A 21,547-nucleotide genomic window follows, 5' to 3' on the forward strand; every position below is an offset into this window, starting at 1 on the left:
AGGGAGGGAGAGGAAAGGCAAAGTGGGGGCAGATGGGTCACAGCAGACTAATGCAGGTGACTGCGGTCCTGTTGGGAGCAACTCAGCCAGAAAGGAGTGGCCATCAAGGGCTCAGTCCCATTCTCTTATTCCTTTGTAAAACAACTGTGTCTGAGTTTGAGACACTGTCCAAGAGACATCTGGGCCCAGTGCCGCCATGGCTTCATCAAAGGGCCCAGGGGGAACACAGAACCACTGCAGGCCCTGCCCATGTCCTCACTGGGAATGAATCCCATCGGGGCTCCTGGGCTCACAGACTTGAGGGAACCTCTGTCCTCAGGACTGGTCTTCCTCCTTCATCTCACCTGCTGGTGAGAGGCCCAGGAACCCCCAAACTGGCTCCATGCCCAGGGCCTGGATTCAGAGGCCCAGGAGCCCCCAACTTGGCTCCACCCCCAGGGCCTGGATTCAGAGGCGCAGGAACCCCCAAACTGGCTCCACCCAGGGCCTAGATTTTGGGACAGCTTAGAGGTAAGCAAGACCCTCACGCTCTTTATCTGCTTAGGGGTGAGAATGTCTTAAACGTTGCAATTGACTGATTATGGAGGGCTGAGTGTTTCCAGCAGGTATGGGTGGAAAGATGGGGTGTGAAGTTCCTATTTCTGCAGGGTCTTCCCAGCGTGAAGATCTGTGTGTTCCCCCCGGCCAGTCGGCATCCTCCCAGGAAACCCAGATCCAGGATTACGAGGACAGAGGCTCTCCCCTTGTGTACCTGTAACTTTGCACTCCCACAGCAAGGAGACTGGCTCCCACCATCTGCCATTTATCTATGCATCGCTCCTTTCCAAGTTACATGTGCAGAGGTTTCAGAATTGTTAGCTACTACACCCTGGAAAGAACTTCGTAAAATAAAGTTCACTGTTTATATACGGGCCATTTTGCCTTTAGCCTACAGATTCCATTCATTTCCAAAGGTAACTTAAGTCAGCACCTTTTATCCCATCCCCTACAGTGAGTTGTTTCCATATATTTTTAATACAGTTAGATTCTGTCACATGATGTATTCCATCCTGCAACACTCCTACACCCTAAATAACTAAATTTGAATAGATTATGATTGGCCCCTTGGGCTATACACATCTATGGGTTTAGACAATTGCATAGTGACAGGTATCCATCCTAGAGTATCACGTGGACTACTTCAAACCCCCCACCCCATGATCTGCTTATCATCTATGTAGCTTTGCCTTTCCCGGGATGTCATCAATGGGGTCATACTGTGTGCAGCCTGCTCAGACTGGATTCTTTCACTTAGCAGTACACGCTGAAGGTTTATCCATGTCTTTCCATAGGTGGATGGTGCATTCCTTTCTGCTGAGTAGTATTCCACTGCATGTGTATAGGAGGAAAAACAATTTTCCTTCTATTTTCTAGGTTCTTGGTTGAGGCCCCCCCTGCCCCTGTAATAAAAGACAGATTACCAGGAGAAAAGCAGAAGTTTAATAACATGTATACCTTCTGAATACAGGGGGGATACCACGGAAAACTGAGTCACTCCCTGAAATGACCAAAACCATCCCCTTCAATACCGTCTTCAGCTAAAAACAGAAGAAAGATGCTGGGGAAGGGGGGAAGGCCAGTTATGACAGGTTATCATGCAAAGCACAGTAAACAAGGGTATGGCTGTTTGCACATTTAAGTCAGGACTTCCCCACTGAAAAGAGTTACTTAAGATTTAATTATCCTTCTATTTTTGGTGCAAAGAGGGACATACCCTTATAAATGGAGATTTCTCTATTGTAAATGCCCTTCATAAAACGGCAATCTCAGTTTTCTGAGATTTTTAAAAAAATAAATTTATTTTATTTTTGGCTGCATTGGGTCTTCGTTGCTGCGTGCAGGCTTTTCTCTGGGTGTGGCGAGCAGGGGCTACTCTTCATTGCGGTGCGCGGGCTTCTCATTGTGGTGGCTTTTCTTGTCACGGAGCACAGGCTCTAGGCGTGCAGGCTTCAGTAGTTGTGGCACATGGGCTCAGTAGTTGTGGCTCACGGGCTCTAGAGCGCAGGCTCAGTAGTTGTGGCGCACAGGCTTAGTTGCTCTGCGGCATGTGGGATCTTCCCAGACCAGGGCTCGAACTTGTGTCCCCTGAATCGGCAGGTGGACTCTTACCACTGATCCACCAGGGAAGCCCTATTTTTTTTTTTAAAACAGACCAATAATCCTTATACCAGAGAGACATATTTTGGGGTGGCATATTCTACTCGCCTTGACATGGATGTACCCCAATTTGCTTATGCATTCATCTTTTGAAGGATATCCTGATTTCAAGTTTTTAGCCATTATGGAGGTGCTGCTGTGCATAATTGCATCCTTGTTTGCATTTGGACATAGATTTTCAAAGCAGTTGCCTAAATACTGGAAGTATGATTGTTGGATCCCAACGTGAGACTTGTTTAGCTTTGGAAAAAACTGCCAAATTGTCTTACAAAGTGGCTGCACATGCATCTCCCAGCTATGAGGGTGAGTTCCTTTTATTCCTCACCCTCTAGCAATTGGTATTGTCATATTTTTGGAGTTTAGCAGTTGTAATAGGTGTGCTATGGTATCTCATAATTTTAATTTGTAATTCCCTAATTGTATATGATGTTGAGCTTATTTCTGTATGACTTTTACTATCTGTATCTTTTTTGGTGGGATGTCTGTTCAGATCATGCTGTTCATGTTCATGCTGGGAGGAGCCCTGTCTCCTCAGGACCTGCTGGGGCTTTGGCTTCTGGTACATGCGGGGCTGAGTCCACGCTGATGGCCGGGCTTCGGGAAAACCCGGGGTCAAGTCCACACTAACGGAAGCCGGGTCTCCTCAGGACCCGCTGGGGCTTCAGCTTTGGAACACTGGGGGGTCCAGTTCAGGCTGACATGAGCCTGGTCTCCTCAGGACCTGCTGGGAGGTGATGCTGCTGAGGAAGAAAGGGAGGAAAAGTGGGGAGAAAGTTCCTGTGCATGGCTGACCGCTGCGGGTGTCTGTCTTCAGAGGACCCAGGAGAGGAAGGGCTTGATGTGGAAAACTGGGTTTTTGGCCCCTTTTGTGTGGGGTGTAGACAGAGTTCAGTGTTGTTCTTTGGCATGTGGCATCTGGTTTTCCCAGCACTGTTTATTGAGGGGCCTGTCCTTTCCCTGGTGTATGTTCTTGGCTCCTTTCTTGTGAATTAACTGATCACATACCTCTAGGTTGATTCCTGGGCTCTCTGCTTTGTTCCTCTGGTGTGTGTGCTTGTTTTTGTGCCAATTCCACACTTTTTTGGGACTGTAGCTTCATAATGAAGTGTGAAGTCGGGGAACGAGATGCCTCCAACTCGTTTTCCTGCCTCAGGGTCGCTTTGGCTCTTCTGGGTCCTTTGTGGTTCCACACACAACTTAAGATGGTTTGTTCTGTTTCTATGGAAAATGTCATTGGACTTTTGGTAGGGATTGCATTGAATGTGTACATTAATTTGGCTAGGATGCATATTTTTTTAATTAAAAAAAAATTGGGGGCCACACCATGTGGCATGCAGGATGCAGCATCTTAGTTCCCCAACCAGGGATGGAACCCGCGGCCCCTGCAGCGGGAGTGCAGAGTTCCAACCCCTGGACGGCCAGGGAAGTCCCACCTTAGAATGCATATCTTCACAGTAGTCTTTTTACTCATGAGCACGGGGTATCTTTCCATTTATTTTTGTCTGTTCAGTTTTCTTTATCAGTGTCTTCCGGTTTTCAGTGTGCAGGTCCTTCACGTCCTTGGTTAAATTTACTCCTCATTATCTTTTTGGATGCAATTGTAAGTGGGATTTTAAAAAAATTCTTTTTCTGATGGTTCATTATCAGTGTATAGAATCACAAATGATTTTTGTGCATTGATTTTTCTTTTTTTTGTATCCTGCAGCTTTACTGAATTCATTTTTTAGTTGTAACAGTTTTTTGGCGGTTGAATATGGAAAACTAGAATTCAGCAATCCCACGGTTTCAGCCACATCCAGGTCATCCACAGCACCCAAGACATAGTGGCTCCCAGTATAACCTTCCCATGGTGCCTCTTATAGGATGTGGACTCCTACAGGGCTGATTAGCATCACCACTGCGGGTGAGCTGGATCTGGGTAGAGCTTGGCCTCTATAACAGAGTTTGATGTCTGTATTTCTGGCGTGGTATGACGCCAGTATGACGCGTGGTATGGTTATTTTGATAAGTACTTTATTTTCTAGTAAATTTCAAGTGTATAAAAAACTTTAAATAGCAGTATAAAGTTTTCCACATTCACAAAATACTCCAGTTTGTTTTACCCCGTGAGAGTGGGAGGACCACTCTCCCAGGGAACCAGCACATAACCCCATAATGAGGAATAATTATGGTTTCCACATTATAATCCTATCCACAGACCCGCTTCAACTTTCACCAGCTACCCCAGCTTTGTGGAAATGTATTTTTTCCATTCAAATCTAGTTTTCTTTTCTTGGAACCATCATTGGGGCTTTTCCTCACTTTAAAAACCTTGCTAGATTTAAAGTGTACAAGATGAACATGATCTGGGTGGTTTTTCTGTATGGCTTCTTTCACTTAGGATGTTTTCAGTGTTTATCCACATTGATCATTATTTCATTCATTTTTTCCATTGTGATTAAAAACACATAACATTTACCATTTAAACCATTAAAAAATTTTTTAAAAATTATTTTATTTTTTATTTTTTGGCTGTGTCGGGTCTTTGTTGCTGCACGCAGGCTTTCTCTAGTTGTGGCGAGCGGGGGCTACTCCTCGTTGCTGTGTGCAGGTTTCTCATCGCGGTGGCTTCTCTTGTTGTGGAGCACAGGCTCTAGGCGCTTGGGTTTCAGTAGTTGTGGCACGAGGGCTCAGTAGCTGTGGCTCGCGGGCTCAGTTGCTCTGTGGCATGCAGGATCTTCCAGGACCAGCGCTTGATCCCGTGTCCCCTGCATTGGCAGGCGGATTCTAAACCACTGTGCCACGAGGGAAGCCCCATTTAAACCATTTTTAAGTATACAGTTCTGTGGCATTAACTACATTCACATTGTTGTAAAAATATCCTCACCATCCATCTCCAGAACTTTATTTTCCCCATGTGAAACCGTAGCCATTAAACACTAACTCACCTAAATCCCTGGCAACCTTATTCTACTTCGTCTTTGAATTTGACTTATCTGGATACCTCATACTAGTGGAATCATAGAACGTTTGTCCTTTCTGTGTCTGGCTGGTTTCACTTAGCATAATGACTTCAAGGTTCATCCACAGTGTAACATGTATGAGAATTACCTTAGTTTTAAAGGTTGAATCATATTCCATTGTGTATATACTACACTGTACTTATCCATTCATCTGTTGAAGGATGTGTTGTGCTGCTTCCACCTTTTTGCTATTGTGAATAATGTTGCTATGAATATGGGGTACAAATGTCTGTTCCAGTCCTTGCTTTCTAATATTATGGGTGTACACCCTGGAGTGGAATCAAGGGATCATACATCTACCATGTTTCTGAGAGGCCACCATACAGTTTTCCACAGTGACTGTATAATTTTACTTTATTCCCTTATATGACAGAATAATGCAGCTTATGGATCTTCCTTATTTTGCTTATCCATTTACCTGCTGATGGACATTTAAATCTTTTCTACCTTGGGCTATTGTGAACAGTGCTGCTATGAATAATTGGTGTACAAGTTTTTGTTTGAACGCCTGTTTTCCATTTTTGGGGTATATGTCTAGGAGTGGAGTTGTTGAACCACATAGTAATTATATTTTATATTTTTGAGTAAATGGTAAAGTTTTGAACACAGACTGCACCATTGTACATCTCCACAAGTAACTTTTAAGGGTTCCAATTTCTCTACATTGTTGCCATTTGTTGTTTTTATTTACATATTTTAAAATTTATTTTAAAATTTATTTTCATTCTAGTGTGTGTGAAGGGGCATCACACTGTGGCTTTAATTTGCATTTTCATCATGACTACTGATGTTTGACATCTTTTCATGTCCTTGTTGACCATTTGTATGTCTTGCCTGGAGAGCAGTCCATGCAAGCCATTTGTCTGTTTCAAAGATTTATTGTTTGTCTTTTTGTTGATGAGTTGTAAAAGTCCTGGGTATATTCTAGGTAAAGAGTCTTATCAGATATATAATGTGCCAATATTGCCTTCCATTCTGTGGGCTGTCTTTTTACTTTCTGGATAGCCTCTTTTGATGCACAAATGTTTGTAATTTTGAGGAAATCCAATTTATTTTTTTCTTTCATTTTTTATGCTTTACTGTCATCTAAGAAACCATTGCTAAATTCATGGTCAGGAAGATTTAATTCCTTTGGTTTATTTGAGAGTTCATACAGTCATCCCTCGGTACCCACTAGGCCAGGCTTTAGGCCTAGGGTTGAGTCAGTGTGAGGGTTCAGGGGTCACGGTTTAGGGTTATGGGTCATTGTTGGAGAGTCATGGTAGAGGGTTGTGGTTAAAGGGTCAGGGATTAGAGTTTAGGGATCAGTGGCGAGGGTCTAGGGGTCTGGGGCTAGTGTTGTTAGGAGGTTACGGTTAGAGGTTAGGGTTCTTAGGGTAAAGGTTAGAGTTAGGTTTAAGCACAATTGGCCCTCATTGCCCGCCCCTCTCCTTCTCTCTGAAGCCTCCAGGATGGATAGGACTTGCCCAGGGTCAAACAGGAGTCAGGGAGCTGAGGTCAATAACTGTTTTTCTGGCCTCCCTCCCCCCAGTCCTGCGCTCTGAGAGAAGAATGAAATGTCTGTTCTCTTCTCAGACTGTTTCTTATCCAACTCGACCTCTGTCAAGGATTGGGGAGGGTGTCAGAAGTCATGCATGGTTTCCTTCGGCCCTCCTACTTGGGAAGGGTGATGATGGCCCTACTCTGCCTGGGAAGTCCCAGGTTCCAGCGCAGCCCAGACAGGAGGGTACTCAGTGGACATGTGTGGATTTATACAGGATTGGGTGCAGTGACCTGCCAACCCCCAGATGCTGCCTTCTTAAGGGCTGGTGGGGCCCTCCTGGCACTGGAGGCATCCTTTGTCCCATCTGAGTGGGCATGAGAGATGATCAAGTCTCAGGCAGGACAGCCCTTGTCCTCTGACTCTCCAGGCGGGCATCTGTGGCCCTCTAGCTCAGTCCAGCCTGGGCATTGTCAGGCCCCCATGGACAGTTACGGAGCTGACCATGATGCCGGGCAATTCCAGAGCTACCTGGGCAGTGTAGACATTCATTTGAGAAGTTTCAACTACCAAGGTGCATGTGGTTGAGAAAAAGGCCTCCCATTCACAGCCTCATAGGCTGCCAAGAGAAGTAAGAATCCTCTCAACATTGGAGTGTGTCCCTGACACAACACTCATACAGCAGACCATGGCCCTGCAGTCCTTTGTCCTTTCAGTCGTTAGAAACTTTTGACATGCATATTCATTAAGAATCAAAGATATGGGAGCAACTGGACCTCCAAATGGGAGGTTTACACTGAGACTGCATTGTCTTGGAGAGCCATATACATCCATGTGGCCTCTGGAAAGCCTGCCAATTATGGGTTCCATGGCATGGAATAATTCTTGAGCCTCCCATTACTTCATTGCACGCGAGTTTCCTTACCACCCTATCATTTGGTTTCTTCCTCTTAGTAAAGCAGAGAGAAGAAACTGGAAAAGGAACAGTATTGTTTTTCAGGGATGGGTAGTTAATATGGGCAAGGAAATGGCATAGCTCAAGGGCTCCCACCTCTCAGGGGCAGAGATGAGGTCTGTGTGTCTTCTGAGGGCACATGGGCTGTTCTGGCCCAGCCTCTGAGATGTGAGGACCTGATGCCCAAGGAAAGAGACTTGAGTTTACCACCACCAATGATCCTGCCTTTTCAGCAAGTGAAAGAACTTTTGCAGTCTTGGGAGGACAGGAAGAGCACTGGATGAGTAGCTTCAGCCCCTGATCCCAAGTGAACCCCTTTCTTCCTTTTGTGTCAGATTCTGTGCTGTGCAGTGAGCTGTCATTGACTTAGAATCTGCTGCTTTCTCCCAGCCAGCGTCTGTTCTCAGGCCCAAGTGCCCCAGTTTTCCTTTGGAAATTATATCTCATCTGCTTCCAGCCCAGATAGTTCCAGAAGGATGAGCTCATGTTGCACCCAGCTCGAAGATGGGTTTACAGCCCACATCTAGCCAGTCTCATTTTCCATCTTCTGATGATGCGTCAAGGATGAGAATGCCACCCAAGCCAGATCAAAGGCATTTAAAACCATGACTTTCTTGGAATCCAGGAAAAGGAGAAACTCTTTCTCGGAAAATGAATGGTGAGTGGTTGTCAGCCTAGAACTGCTGTTGGCCCAAGAGCAGTGAGAGAGCCTGTGCCTGTGAATGGGGTCCCCCAAAGGCACTGAGCAGGACAAAGGTTTGGGGAGAAGCAAGGTCACACTGAGATAGTGTGAGCCACTGGACCTGCCAGGTCCATACCCATCCTTCAACTTGCCACTTGCAAGTATTAATTTATTTCTACCCTTACAATAAATACTAATTTATTTTACTTCCGTAAGTGTGTCCAGTCACTGGGAAAAGAAAAAGTCCTGGTTGATACATCTGAATCAATAATCCCTGATCCTTCCTCAGGTGTCCTCACTGGGTAGGCATGGCTGGGGGAGGTGAAGACACTGGGTGGGGTCATATACTAGGAGAGCTGCCAGATAGCTCTGTCTGGCAGACAGAGGGAGAGGGAGAGGGAAAACCTGGAGAGGGAAACCCTGGAACAGTGATAGGATAACCAGTATGGGGGAGAGGTTCCTCAGTGATTAATTGGTCTTTTTGTATTTTCCTTAATTTAGGGTTCATTTTGGTAATGTGTTTTTACAAAGAAATCCCCCTTTTCTTCTAGATTTCCAGTTTGTTACAGTAGGTTTCTCTTATTTGATGTTTAATTTTTCCTGTCTAATTTTCTACAGAATCATGACAAATAATGAACAAATATTGACACTTTACTATTAAGTGAAGTTTCTATTCATGTTCCCTTTGTTATACCTTTCCCTGTTCCAGGGTCTCATAGGACATGGGGTCATCATGTCTGTTTAGTTTCTTCTGGGCTTTCACAGTTGCACAGACTCTCCTTGTTTCCATGACCTTGACAGTGTGGAGGAGAAGTGGGCAGGTATTTTATAGACTGCCCTGCACTGGGATTTGCTTGGTGGTTTTGTCGTGGTTAGACTTGGCTTTGAAAAAGCAGATCACAGAGGTGAAGTGACTCCTCTTCACTATATATCAAGAGGACAGGCTCTTAAGGAAACTTCTCACTTATATTCTTAACTTTGGTCACCTAGCTGAAGTAGTGTTTGTCAAGTTTTCCCACAGTAAGGTTAATTATTTTCCCATGTCCATCCTGTGTGTCTTATTTAGGAGGAAGTCATAATGCAGAACCCACACTTGAGGAGAGAGGGGCTAGCTTCACATCCCTGATGGACAGCTGAGTGGCTATATACATTGTTTAGAAGCTTTCTGCATAGGAGATTTCTGTTTAACACCATTCATCAAAAACGATGTAATTTATTTTTTACCACTTTGGACACGTGAATAATTATTGTAAACTTTTGGTTATAATCCAGCACTACATTATTAGACTGCTTAGTTAATTCTTGCTTTGGCTATTGAGAGCTTTTTCCATATTCTCCTGTTTTCATTTTACATAATTTTTCTTTGTTTTTTTTTAAAAATTTTGGTACTTCTTTACTTTCTGATATTTTAAGATTATCCTGCTTCATATATTTACTGTCTCAGTCCTAGCATCAGCCCTTTCTTCAAAGAGCCCTTGTTCCTTTTATTAGAGAATGGTATTAAAAACTTACATATGGGAGCTAAATATGCTCAGCTGACAGTACATAGAAATATATGCATGTATCCCAGGCTATGCCTATACACATAATTATAAAGATTTCCATGTGGAACTATGTGTAGGCTAACGATAGTTTACACTGATATCTCCAACCAGATCTGTTACAACATGGCTATTGTAACCTTCTCCCTTTGTTTGACTGTAACATCCAACTCCGGTGGTAAGAAACCTGGCTTGCACCTTTGTCCTTTATTAAATTAAGTGCTTGTTCCATTCGATTACTGATATAGTAGTTTCAGTACTGTTAGCTACTACCCTTCATGGGAAAGAACATAGAGTCCCCTGTGTATGTATGGCACATTTTGTCCTTGGCCTACAGATTCTGTACATTTCCAAAGTTAACTTAGGTCAGTCCATTTGTCCCGCTACCAACAATGAGTTTTTTCATACATTTCTGAATCAGTTAGATTCTTTGTTACATTCTGTATTCCAGTCTTTAACACTCGCATATCCTAAGTAGCTAAGTTGGAATAGATTGTAAATTACTTGTTGGGTTGTAAAAAAAAAATCTGTGGGTGTGGACAAGTACATAGTGACAAGTATTCACCACTAAAGTATCATATAGACTACTTCAACCACATATTCAGTAAACTGTTTACCATTGTCAGTTTTGCCTTTTCTAGAATGTCATATAAATGAGGTCATGCAGTATGTAGCACTTCAGACTGGATTCTTTCACTTAGCAATGTAAGTGTTAGATGCATCTATTTTTTTTTTGCACGGGTTGATGGTTCACTCCTTTATATCTCTGAATACTATTGCATTGCATGTATATGAGTGGAAAAATAATCTTCCCTCTACACTTCTATGTTCTTTATTGAGATCTTCCTTGTAATGAAAAAGAGGCGAACTGGAGAGAACAATCAGAGTTTAATATATACCATGCATACCTCCTGTATACTTGAAAGATACCCAGGAAAACTGAGTCACTCCCTGAAATGGCCCAAGCCATTAGCTTAAATGCTATCTTCTGCTGAGAACAAAAGAAAGATGTTAGGGAATGGAGGAAGCCATTTAAGGGATGTTATTGGTCAAAGACCAGTAAACAAGGGTATGGTTTTTACACAGATTTACATCCAGGCCTATTTCATTGACAAGATTTTTAAAAAACATTTATTTGGCTGCACCGGGCCTTAGTTGTGGCCTGTGAATCTTTAGTTGTGGCATGCGGGCTCTTAATTGCAGCATGTGGGATCTAGTTCCCTGACCAGGGATTGAACCTTGGTCCCCTGCATTGGGAGCATGGAGTCTTAACCACTGGAACAGCAGGGAAGTACCAACAAGCTTTTCTTTATATTTAGACCAATTCCTGGGACATAGCCTTACAAATGGAGATATCCTTAATAAATGTAAATTTACCTCCTAAAAGGGCATTTTCTACTTGGTTTTGAGATTCTCTTGGGTCTGCTGTTTCTTAAATTAATCAGTCCAAAATAGTCCTTTTGTCAGATGGGCATATTTTGGGGTGGTGTGTTCTGCTCCGCTTGACATGGATGTGCCCTAATTTGCTTATGAATTCATCTACAGAAGGACATCCTGATATCTTTAAGTTTTTACCCATTATGAATAGAGATGCTGTGCATTACTTGATGCTAGTTTTGGTTTGAACACAGTTTTTCAAAGCGGTTGTCTAAATACAAGAGGTACACTTCTTGGATCCTAAGGTGAGACTATTTAGATTTGGAAAAAACTGCCAAACTGTCTTCCAAAGTTGGTTGTACATGCATTCCACCAGCATCTTGAGTATATTCTTGTATGTTTTACTGCCTGTTTATCTTCTTGGGCCAGGTGTGTGTTTCAATCTTTACCAAATTGTAATGGCGTTGTTGGCATAACTGGAGTACAAATCCTTTATCAGATATGTGTTTTGGAAATAGTTTCTTGCAGTTTGTGGTTTGTCTTCCAGTTTTCTGAATAAGGTCACCAGACCCAAAGTCATGTAGATTAATTTTTTTTTCTAGGATTTTTATAGTTTGGTAATTTAAATTTGTCTATGGGCAATTTTGAGTGAATTTTGGTTTAAATTGTACAGTTTGTGTCTACATTCATTTCATTACATATGGTTTGTAATTAATTGCTCCTTAATCATCTTTTGAGAAGATACAGTGAGATACTTGGCTCCATTTCAGTTTGGATTTCCAAACTTAGTATATACAGCAGAACTGCCTTCCGGATGAGGCCTCTGGGTTTGTGAGTGCGGCGCTCCCGGCACTTCTCTGACGTCCCACAGGGGGCGCCGGACCCTCCTGTCTGACCCTGGGGACACAGGTGCACCCTGCCCACAGACTTTGCTCTGTGACAAGCAGACAGGAGCTTTGTCTCCTGTCAGGGCTTAGGTTTCTGGATCATGAGGTCTTGTCCACACTGACAAGAGCTGGATTTTCTCAGGAACCACTGGTGAGGAGACTCCACAGGAGGAAAAACTGAGCATGTGTGGAGAACCTTCCTATGCAGCTGACTGCTGGGTGGGTGGGGTGCGTCTTCAGGGGACTCAGGAGAGAAAGGGTTTAATGTGAAATACTGTGCGCTTTTAGTTAGTTTTATGTGCAGTGTAGATGGTGACCAGTGTTGTTCTTTGGAGTCTGGTGCCTAGTTTTCCTGGCACTGTTTGTTGATGACTTTGGGTAGAATAAACTTTTATTTTTGCGGTACGCGGGCCTCTCACTGTTGTGACCTCTCCCGCCGCGGAGCACAGGCTCCGGACGCGCAGGCTCAGAGGCCATGGCTCACGGGCCCAGCCGCTCCGCAGCATGTGGGATCTTCCCAGACCGGGGCACGAACCCGTGTCGCCTGCATCGGCAGGCGGACTCTCAACCACTGCGCCACCAGGGAAGCCCATACATTTTAATAATACTAATTTTTCTGATTCATGAGCATGGAATATTGTTTTCTATTGTGTCTTCAGTTTCTTTATCAATGCTTTATAGTTTTCTGAGTATAGGTCTTTCATGTCCTTGGTTAAATTTATTGTTAAATAGTTCGTTCTTTTAGATGGAATTGTAAATGGGATTGTTTTCTTAATTTTTCTTGCTGGTGGTTCATTATTAGTGTATAGAAACAACTGATTTGTGTATATTGATTCCATATTTTGAAACTTTACTGAATTTATTTTTTAACATATTTTTTGAAGTAATGTGAAAAATTGCAATACTAAAGTCTCACAGTTTCTACTGAACCCCAAGTAATCCACAGGACCCAAGACATGGTAGCTACTAATATACTCTTCCCATGGTGCCTCTTAATACCATGCAGACTCCTACAAGGGAAATAAGTATCACAACTTTGGTTGAACTTGGTCTGGGTAAGTCTTAGTCTCTATAACAAAATTTGATGTCTGTCTTTTCTGATTTTCTGGCATGATACTGACATGGTTGTCTAGAAAAGTAATTTACTTTCCAGTAATTTAAAATGTACAGAAAAGTTGCAATAATGGCAAAAAGTACTCACATTTGCCACTTCACACAAAATGCTCAGTGTGTTTGCCCAAGGAACCAGCATATAATCACTAAATGAAGAAATCCTGATGTCCACATTATAATTTAACACTCAACCCCACTTCAGCTTTCACCTACTGTCCCAACTGTATGAAAATGTCTTTTTCCATTCTGATCCAGTTTTCTTTTTCTGGAACCGTTACTGAGTTTCTCCCTCATTTGGACAACCTTGATGGATTTGAAGCAGACAAGATGAGTATGGGATCTAGGTGGCCTTATCTGTATGACTTTTTTCACTAAGAATGTTTTTTTTTTTTTTTTTTTTTTGCGGTATGCGGGCCTCTCACTGTTGTGGCCTCTCCCGTTGCGGAGCACAGGCTCCGGACGCACAGGCTCAGCGGCCATGGCCCACGGGCTTAGTTGCTCCGCGGCATGTGGGATCTTCCCGGACCAGGGCACGAACCCGTGTCTCCTGCATCGGCAGGCGGATTCTCAACCACTGCACCACCAGGGAAGCCCCTAAGAATGTTTTTAATGTTCATTTTTGTAACAAATATCAGCACTACACTTTTTTTCATTGTCATTAAAAATACAAAACATGACTTTAGCATTTAATTCACTTTACGTATACAGTGTTGTGGTATTAACTACCTTCATATAGTTGCACAAACAAGTTAACTAACATGTGTACCTCCTGTGTACATGGAAGATACCCAGGAAATTGAGTAACACCCTGAAACGGCCCAAGACATCGCCTTAAATACCGTCTTCATCTAAAAGGGAAAAAAAAAGGAAGGCTATAGTTGTTTCTGTCTACATTCATTTGATTGTATATGGTTTCCAATTGATGTTGTATAACTAGTTGTGGGGAAGTCATGGGACAGGTGGCTTCATTTCAGTTTGAATTTCCAAATTTAGTGGATTCTGCAGTCTTGATACAAGGTTTACAAACTTCATATTTGATCAGGACATCCCGTGGTGTAACTGGTATTCATGGTTTGTTCAACAATTAAAGTTCTGTGTGATATGAGTTCATCCCGGAGTAATCCAGGTTAGTTTCTGTTATACATTTGTCCCAGGATGAAAGGACAAGAGAAATAAGACCTAATTTATAAAAGTGCCTTCAAACTAATTGATACTGAAGTATAGTTGACCTACAATGTTGTGTTAATTTCTGCTGTACAGCAAAGTGATTCATATATACATACATGCATAATATATTTTTTCATATTCTTTTCCATTATGGTTTATTACAGGCTATTGAATACAGTTCCCTGTGCTGTACAGTAAGACCTTGTCTATCCATCCTATATATAGCAATTTGCATCTACTAATCCCAAACTCCCAATCCATCCCTCTCCCCTGTCTTCCCCTTGACAACCACAAGTTTCTTTTCTATATTTGTGAGTCTGTTTTTGTTCTGTAGATAGGTTCATTTGGGTCTCATTTTATAATCCATGTATAAGAGATATCATATGGTATTTGTCGTTCTCTGTCTGACTTACTTCACTTTGTATGATAATCTCTAGGTCCATCCATGTAGCTGCAAATGGCATTATTTCATTCTGTTTTATGGCTGGGTGATATTCCATTGCATACATGTAACACATCTTCTATATCCACGCATCTGTTGAGGGACATTCAGCTTGCTTCCATGTCTTGGCTATTGTGAATAGTGCTGCTGTGAATGCTGGGGTGCACATATCTCTTTGAATTATAGTTTTGTCTGGATATGTGCCCAGGAGCGGGATTGCTGGATCATATGGTAGCTCTATTTTTAGTTTTTGAGGATCCTCCATACTGTTTCCCATAGTGGCTGCATCAATTTACATTCCCACCAGTAGTGTAGGAGGGTTCCCTTTTCTCCACACCCCTTCCAGCATTTATTTGCAGACATTTTAATGATGGCCATTCTGACCACTATGAGGTGATAACTCACTGTAGTTTTGATTTGCATTCTCTAATAATTAGCGATGTGGAGCATCTTTTCCTGTTCTTATTGGCCATTTGTATGTCTTCTTTGGAGAAATGTCTATTTAGACCTTCTGCCTATTTTTTGATTTTTTTTTCTTTTTTTGAGTTGTATGAGCTGTTTGTATATTTTAGAATTAAGCCCTTGTTGGTCGCATCATTTGCAGGTATTTTCCCCCACACAGCACATGTTCTGGAACAACTGGATACCCACATGCAGAAAAATAAAGTTGGACCCTTACTTCCTCCCACCCCATATACAAAATCAACGTAAAATGGACCAAAGGCCTAGATGCAAGAACCAAAATTATAAAACTCGTAGAAGAAAACATGAGAGTAAATCTTCATGACCTTGGATTTGGTCATGATTTCTTAGATCTACCAAAAGAAAAAGCAACAAAAGACAAAATAGATGAATTGGACTTCCTCAAAATGAAAAACAGTTGTGTATAAAAGGAGCAAGGAATAAGATAATTCACCATCTCAAATGGCACAAGATGTTTGCAAACCATGTATCTGATAAAGGCCTGTAGCCCACCAGCCCAGCCCCCGGTGTCCAGTGGAGCGTCTGTGCGGCCTCTCCCGTCCTCGGTGGTCAGGGGGTTTCAGGCCCCACAGCACCCGAGGGGTGGATGCTGCTCATCCTCAGCACCCTCAAGGAGTGAGTGCTAGATGGTTTTGAGCCCAGATGCACTCCCATTACTGCCCTCAAAGGCTGAAGGCTTCAGCATGCCTCCAGAAGAACACAGAGTATTTGCAAGTCTTTGAGAACCAAGAGAACAGTCTTCACTTTTCTGGAAAGGGCATCTTATTTCACAGCATGACCATTTTCAATCTGGCTCTCAGGGGTGCCCTCCCACCTTCTTGATTTCTCTGAGAGTGACCATGGTGGTTGGGCTGTCCCCAGTCCCCACACCAGGTGACAAGGCCAGTGGGGCCAGTTCTTGGTGGTCCTTAGCTTTGTTGGAGACTAACCCAGACTCTCAGCCTGCGATTGAATATGGATGCCCCTGCTTCTCCCCATCACCGATTCTCATCTCCTCCTCTATCTCTCTTCCTCTTGCTTTTCAGTCTCAGATTTACCTGATGGTCACCACTCACAGTTCCCACAGAGCCCAGAGATTTCTTCTCGAAGGAAAGGTTCTGGAAAATCAGAGGGATAAATAAAGGATGCAGCTGATTCCCGCCTTGTGCTGACACCCAAGAGGGTGAGGAGAGTGAGTGTTTTCTCATTAGAATTTTAAATCCTCCAAGTAATAGATCATTGTGGGGGGGCATCCAGTGTCTTCCTGCTCATTGTAATAATGTCATTCCTGAATTTTAATGTGGTAAATAATTTAAATTATAAATATGTTGAGGGGGATAGCCATTTAAAAATTGTTAGAGGTAACTTCAAGGGATTTACAACAAACAAGGACACAGAACCCTGTGTCCAGACACTGGCTGAGAGATTCCTACCCTGAGCTGCAGTCCCCTGGAGGGCAGAGTGGCCATGACTCTCCTCCCACAGGTGAGCCTAAACAGGCACATCCCACGTGAGACCACTGCATCGCAGAATCTTAGAATGGCCAATGGCAGGCAGCTGGCTAGAGATGTGGACAAGAGAAAACTGCCCAACAGTCTGGAACAACCCCGGGGTGAGCCCTTAGGAAGGGCCAGTGTCAGAGCCTCAGAGATAACTTGAAGAGAGTTCAGGATGTTAAGGAAATCGTCACAGATGTACCTAGGGACATATTCAGGGCCTTAGTTATGGACAGGATCAGGACATCATTTACTGACAGCTTAGACTATAAGGGACAGTGTCAGTGCTTCAGTTAGAAATAACGTGAGAGCCTTAGTCAGTTCAGGCTGTTACTTAGGGATATCTTCAGGGCCTTAGAGCCAGCATCATGACCATAATTAGAACCAGTGTCAGGGTGTTAGTTAGGGCCAAAACTAGGGTGTTTGTTAGGGAAAGAGTCAGGTCATTAGTTACAGACAGTGTCAGAGTTTTAGCTAGGGACAGCGGCAAGTCCTTAGTTAAAAGTGTCAGGGCCTCACTTAGGGGCAGCGTCAGGATGTTAGTTAGGGAGAGTCAGGACATTCAAATGTCAGATTCTGAGGTAGAGACAGCATCAGGGCCTTAGGGACAGCATCAGAGACTAGGGACATATTCAAGGCCTTAGTTATAGACAGTATCAGGGTGATACTGAGGAACACAAGCATATTAGGGACATCTTCAGGGCCTCAATTAGGGATAGCATCAGGGTGTTAGTTAGGGAAAGAGTCAGGCCATTATTACAGATAGTGTCAGTGCCTTAGGTAGAGAGAGCATCAGGGCCTTAGTTAAGGATAGCGTCAGAGACTTAGGGACTCACTTAGGGACATATTCAGGGCATTAGTTATGGACAGGATCAGGACGTTATTGAGAGATACATGAGGCTATTAGGGACAGCATAAGGGTGTTAGGGAAAGAGTCGGCCGTTATTATAGACAGTGTCAGTGCCTCAGGTAGAGACGTCATAACAGCCTTAGTTAGGAAGAGGGTCAGGGCTTTGGTTAGGGACAGGGTCAGGCCCACAGTGAGGGACATCTAAGGCTATTAAGGACATTGTCAAGGCCTTAGATTGAGCCAGCATCAGGGCTGTAGTGTCGACCAGTGTCAGGGCATTAATGAGGGACAAAATTAGGGTGTTAGTTAGGGAAAGAGGCAGGTCGTTAGTTACAGACAGTTCTAGGGCCTCAGGTAGAATCGGCATCAAGACCTTAGTTAGGAAGAGCATCAGGGCCTCAGTTAGGTTCAGCATCAGGACGTTAGTTAGGGCCAGCAACAGGGCCTTAGTTAGGGACAGTGTTGTCAGGCCCTCAGAGATAACTTGAGGGACTTAGTAAGAGACAGTTTATGCCGTTAGTTAGGGACACTTCAGAGATTTTCTTAGGGATATATTCAGGGCCTTAGCAATAAAATCAGGGTATTATTTTGTGACCGCTTAGGCACTAAGGGACAGCCTCAAAGACTAAGTTAGGGAGGGTGTCAGCGTCTTGGGGATAGTGTTAGGGACTTTGTAAGTTATAGCTTAGGCCATTAGATAGGGACAGTGTCAGGGGCTTATTAAGGGCAGTGTCAGAGACTTAATGAGGGACATTTTCAGGGCCTTAGTTATGGGCAGGATCAGGTCCATACTTGGGACCAGTGTCAGGCCGTTATTTAGGGGTAGTGTCAGGGCCTTCTGTAGAGACAGCGTCAAGGCCCTTAGTTAGGAAGAGGGTCAGCGCCTTAGGACAGGGTCAGAGACTTACTTAGGCACATATTCAGGGCCTTAGTAATGGACAGGATCAGGACCACATTGAGGGACATCTAAGTCTATTAGAGACATCGTCAGGGCCTTAGGGTCAGCATCAGGGTCGTAGTTAGGACCAGTGTCAGGGCATTATTTAGTGACAAAATTAGGATGTTAGTTAAGGAAAAAGTCAGGAAATTAGTTACAGACAGTGTCAGCTTCTCAGGTAGAGACTTCAAGGTCTTAGTGAGACCATCAGTATCTCAGGTAGGAACTGCATTAGGCCATTACTTAAAGATAGTGTCAAGGCCTTAATTAGGGGGAGTGTCAGGGCCTCAGAGAAAACTTGAGGACCTTAGTAAGAGACACTTCAGGCTGTTCGTTAGGGACATCATCAGGGCATTAGTTATGTACAGGGTCAGGGTATTAGTGAAAAACAGCTCAGTGAATTAGGCACACAGTCAGGGCCTTGGTTAGGGGCAGCGTCAGGGAGTAGTTGGGGAAAGAGTGAGGCCGTTAGGTAAAGATAGACTCAGGGCCTTAGTTAGAGACCGTGTCAAGTTCTTTGGTAGGGACACTGTCATGGCCTCAGTTAAAGAAAACTTGAGGGTCTTAGTTAGCGATAGTGTCAGGGACTTAGTTATGAACATCTTTAGGGCCTCAGAGGTAATTTGAGGGCCTTAGTAAGAGACGTTTGGGTCATTAGTGACATCATCAGGACCTTAGTGCCATCTTCAGTACATCATTTATGGGCCACATCAGGGCATTATTGAGGGACAGCTCATGTTATTAGGGACTGTGTCAGGGTCTTAGTTAGGGAATGTGTCACGGCCTTGGGACTCAATTAAGGGCCTGAGATAGGCACAGCACAAGGTCTTCAGTTAGCATAAGATGCAGGACATTAGCTAGGGACAGGGATAGGGTAAAGTGTAAGGGTTGTGTCACGAAATGACCTAGGGTTGGTGTCAAGACCTTAGTTACTTAGAGAATCAGGGACTAATTTAGGACCTGTGTCAGGGCTTCAGGTAGGGACAGCGTCAGAGCCTGAGTGAGGCTTAGCGTCAGGGCCTTAGCTAGGGACAGTGTCAGGGCATGCCGTAGGAGCAGCATAAGGGCCTCAGTAGGATCAGGCTTGGGTGATTTGTTTTTTGTTTTGTTTTGTTTTTTTCCACCTCCCCCGGCCCCCTCGGGTGATTTGTTAAAGACATTATCAGCGCCTCTGTTAGGGAAAGCCTCAAGGCCTCACTTAGGGACAATGTCAAGTCCTACTTAGAGTTTTAGGACCCTCATGAGAGATGTGTCGGGATATAAGCTCAGGATAGTATCAGGACTTTAGATATTGATGTAGCAGGGCCTCAGTTACGGACAATGTCATGCCCTTAGTTAGGACCAGCATCAGGGCTTCTGTTAGGTACAGGGTCACGGCCTTGAGACTAAATTCAGGGCCTGAGGTAGACACAGAATAAGGACTTCAGTTAGGGTAAGAGGGAGGACATTAGGTAGAGACAGGGTTAGGGTAAAGTCTAGGGATCGTGTCAGGAAATGACCTAGGGATAGTGTCAAGATCTTAGTTACTGAGAGTATCAGGGCCTTATTTAGAAACGGTGTCAGTGCTTCAGGTAGGGACAGTGTCAGTGCCTGACTTAGGGAGAGCGACAGGGCCTGACTGAGGCCTAACATCAGGCCTTTAGCTACGGACACTGTCAGGGCATGACTTATGAGCAGCATCAGGGCCTTTTTTGGATCAGCATTATGGTCTTAGCTAAAGACATGATCAGGACCTGAGTTAGTCACAGCGTCAATGCCTCAGTTAGCGAAAGCTTCAGGGCCTGAGTTATGCACAGCCTCAGGTCTTCACTTAAGGACAGCGACAGGGCTTTCTTAAGGACAGTGTCAGGACCTTGGTTAGACATAAGTCAGGATAGTAGGTAGCTCAGTGTAGTTTCAGGAATTTAGATATTGATTGTAGCAGGGCCCATGTTAGGGACAGATTCCTGGCCTTGGGGAGAGGTACTGTCATGACCTTAGTTACTGAGAGCATCAGGGTCTTCTTTAGAACTAAAGTAAGGGCCTGAGTGAGGCCTAGCGTCAGTCTGTTAGCTGGGGACACTGTCAGGGCATGACACAGGAGCAGCATCAGTGCCTTTGTTGGATCGGCATTATGGTCTTCGTTAAAGGCATGATCAGGCGCTCTCTTAGGGATAGCGTCACGGCTTATTAGGGACATTTTCAGGACCTTGGTATGAGATGGGTTACTAAATTAGCTCAGGATTGTGTCAGGATTTTAGATATTGATGGCATCAGGGTCTTAGTTGGCGAGAGGGTCAGGCCCTGACTTAGGACGAACATCCAAGCTTTAGTTAGGGACAGAGTCAGGGACTGAGTTAGGAGTAGTGTCAGGGCCTTAGTTAGGGACAGTGTCAGGACACCATTTAGGGAGAGCATCTAGGCCTCAGTGGGACAGTATCACGGTCTTCGGACTAAATTATGGGCCTGCGTTAGGCACAGCATAAGGGCTTCAGTTAGCATAGGAGTCAGGACATTTGCTAGGGAGGGGAGGTTTAGGGTAAATTCTAGGGGTCGTTTTAGGAAATTACCTAGGAATACTGTCAAGACCTTAGTTACTAAGAGTATCAGGGACTTATTTAGAACCAGTGTCAGGGCTTCTGGTAGGGACAGCTTCAGAGCCTGACTTAGGGAGAGTGACAGGGCCTGAGTGAGGCCCAGGGTCAGGCCCTTAGCTGGGGACTCTGTCAGGGCATGACGTAGGAGCAGCATCAGGGCCTTTTTTGGATCAGCATTATGGTCTTAGTTAAAGACATGAGCAGGGCCTGTTTTAGTCATAGAATCAAGGCCACAGGGAAACTACACGGCCTGAATAGGGACATCCTCAGGCCTTCACTTAGGGACAGTGACAGGGCTTTCTTTAGGACAGTGTCACGACCTTGCTTAGAAATGAGTCAGGATATTAGCTCAGGATAGTGTCCGGATTTTGTTATTGCTGGGAG

At 44.0% G+C, this 21,547-nt stretch overlaps 1 long non-coding RNA gene across 1 annotated transcript in view; it reads left to right on the top strand.

Moving 5' to 3' along the window:
• Positions 1–21,547, top strand: part of LOC131765786 (uncharacterized) — a 307,154-nt gene that overhangs the window by 274,200 nt on the left and 11,407 nt on the right. The window contains exon 7 of the long non-coding RNA XR_010840245.1: positions 16,351–16,496. This is a non-coding gene — a long non-coding RNA (uncharacterized lncRNA). The remainder of the gene's footprint in view (positions 1–16,350; positions 16,497–21,547) is intronic.

Source organism: Kogia breviceps, chromosome 1, assembly GCF_026419965.1.
Source record: "Kogia breviceps isolate mKogBre1 chromosome 1, mKogBre1 haplotype 1, whole genome shotgun sequence".
Taxonomy (NCBI): domain Eukaryota; kingdom Metazoa; phylum Chordata; class Mammalia; order Artiodactyla; family Physeteridae; genus Kogia; species Kogia breviceps.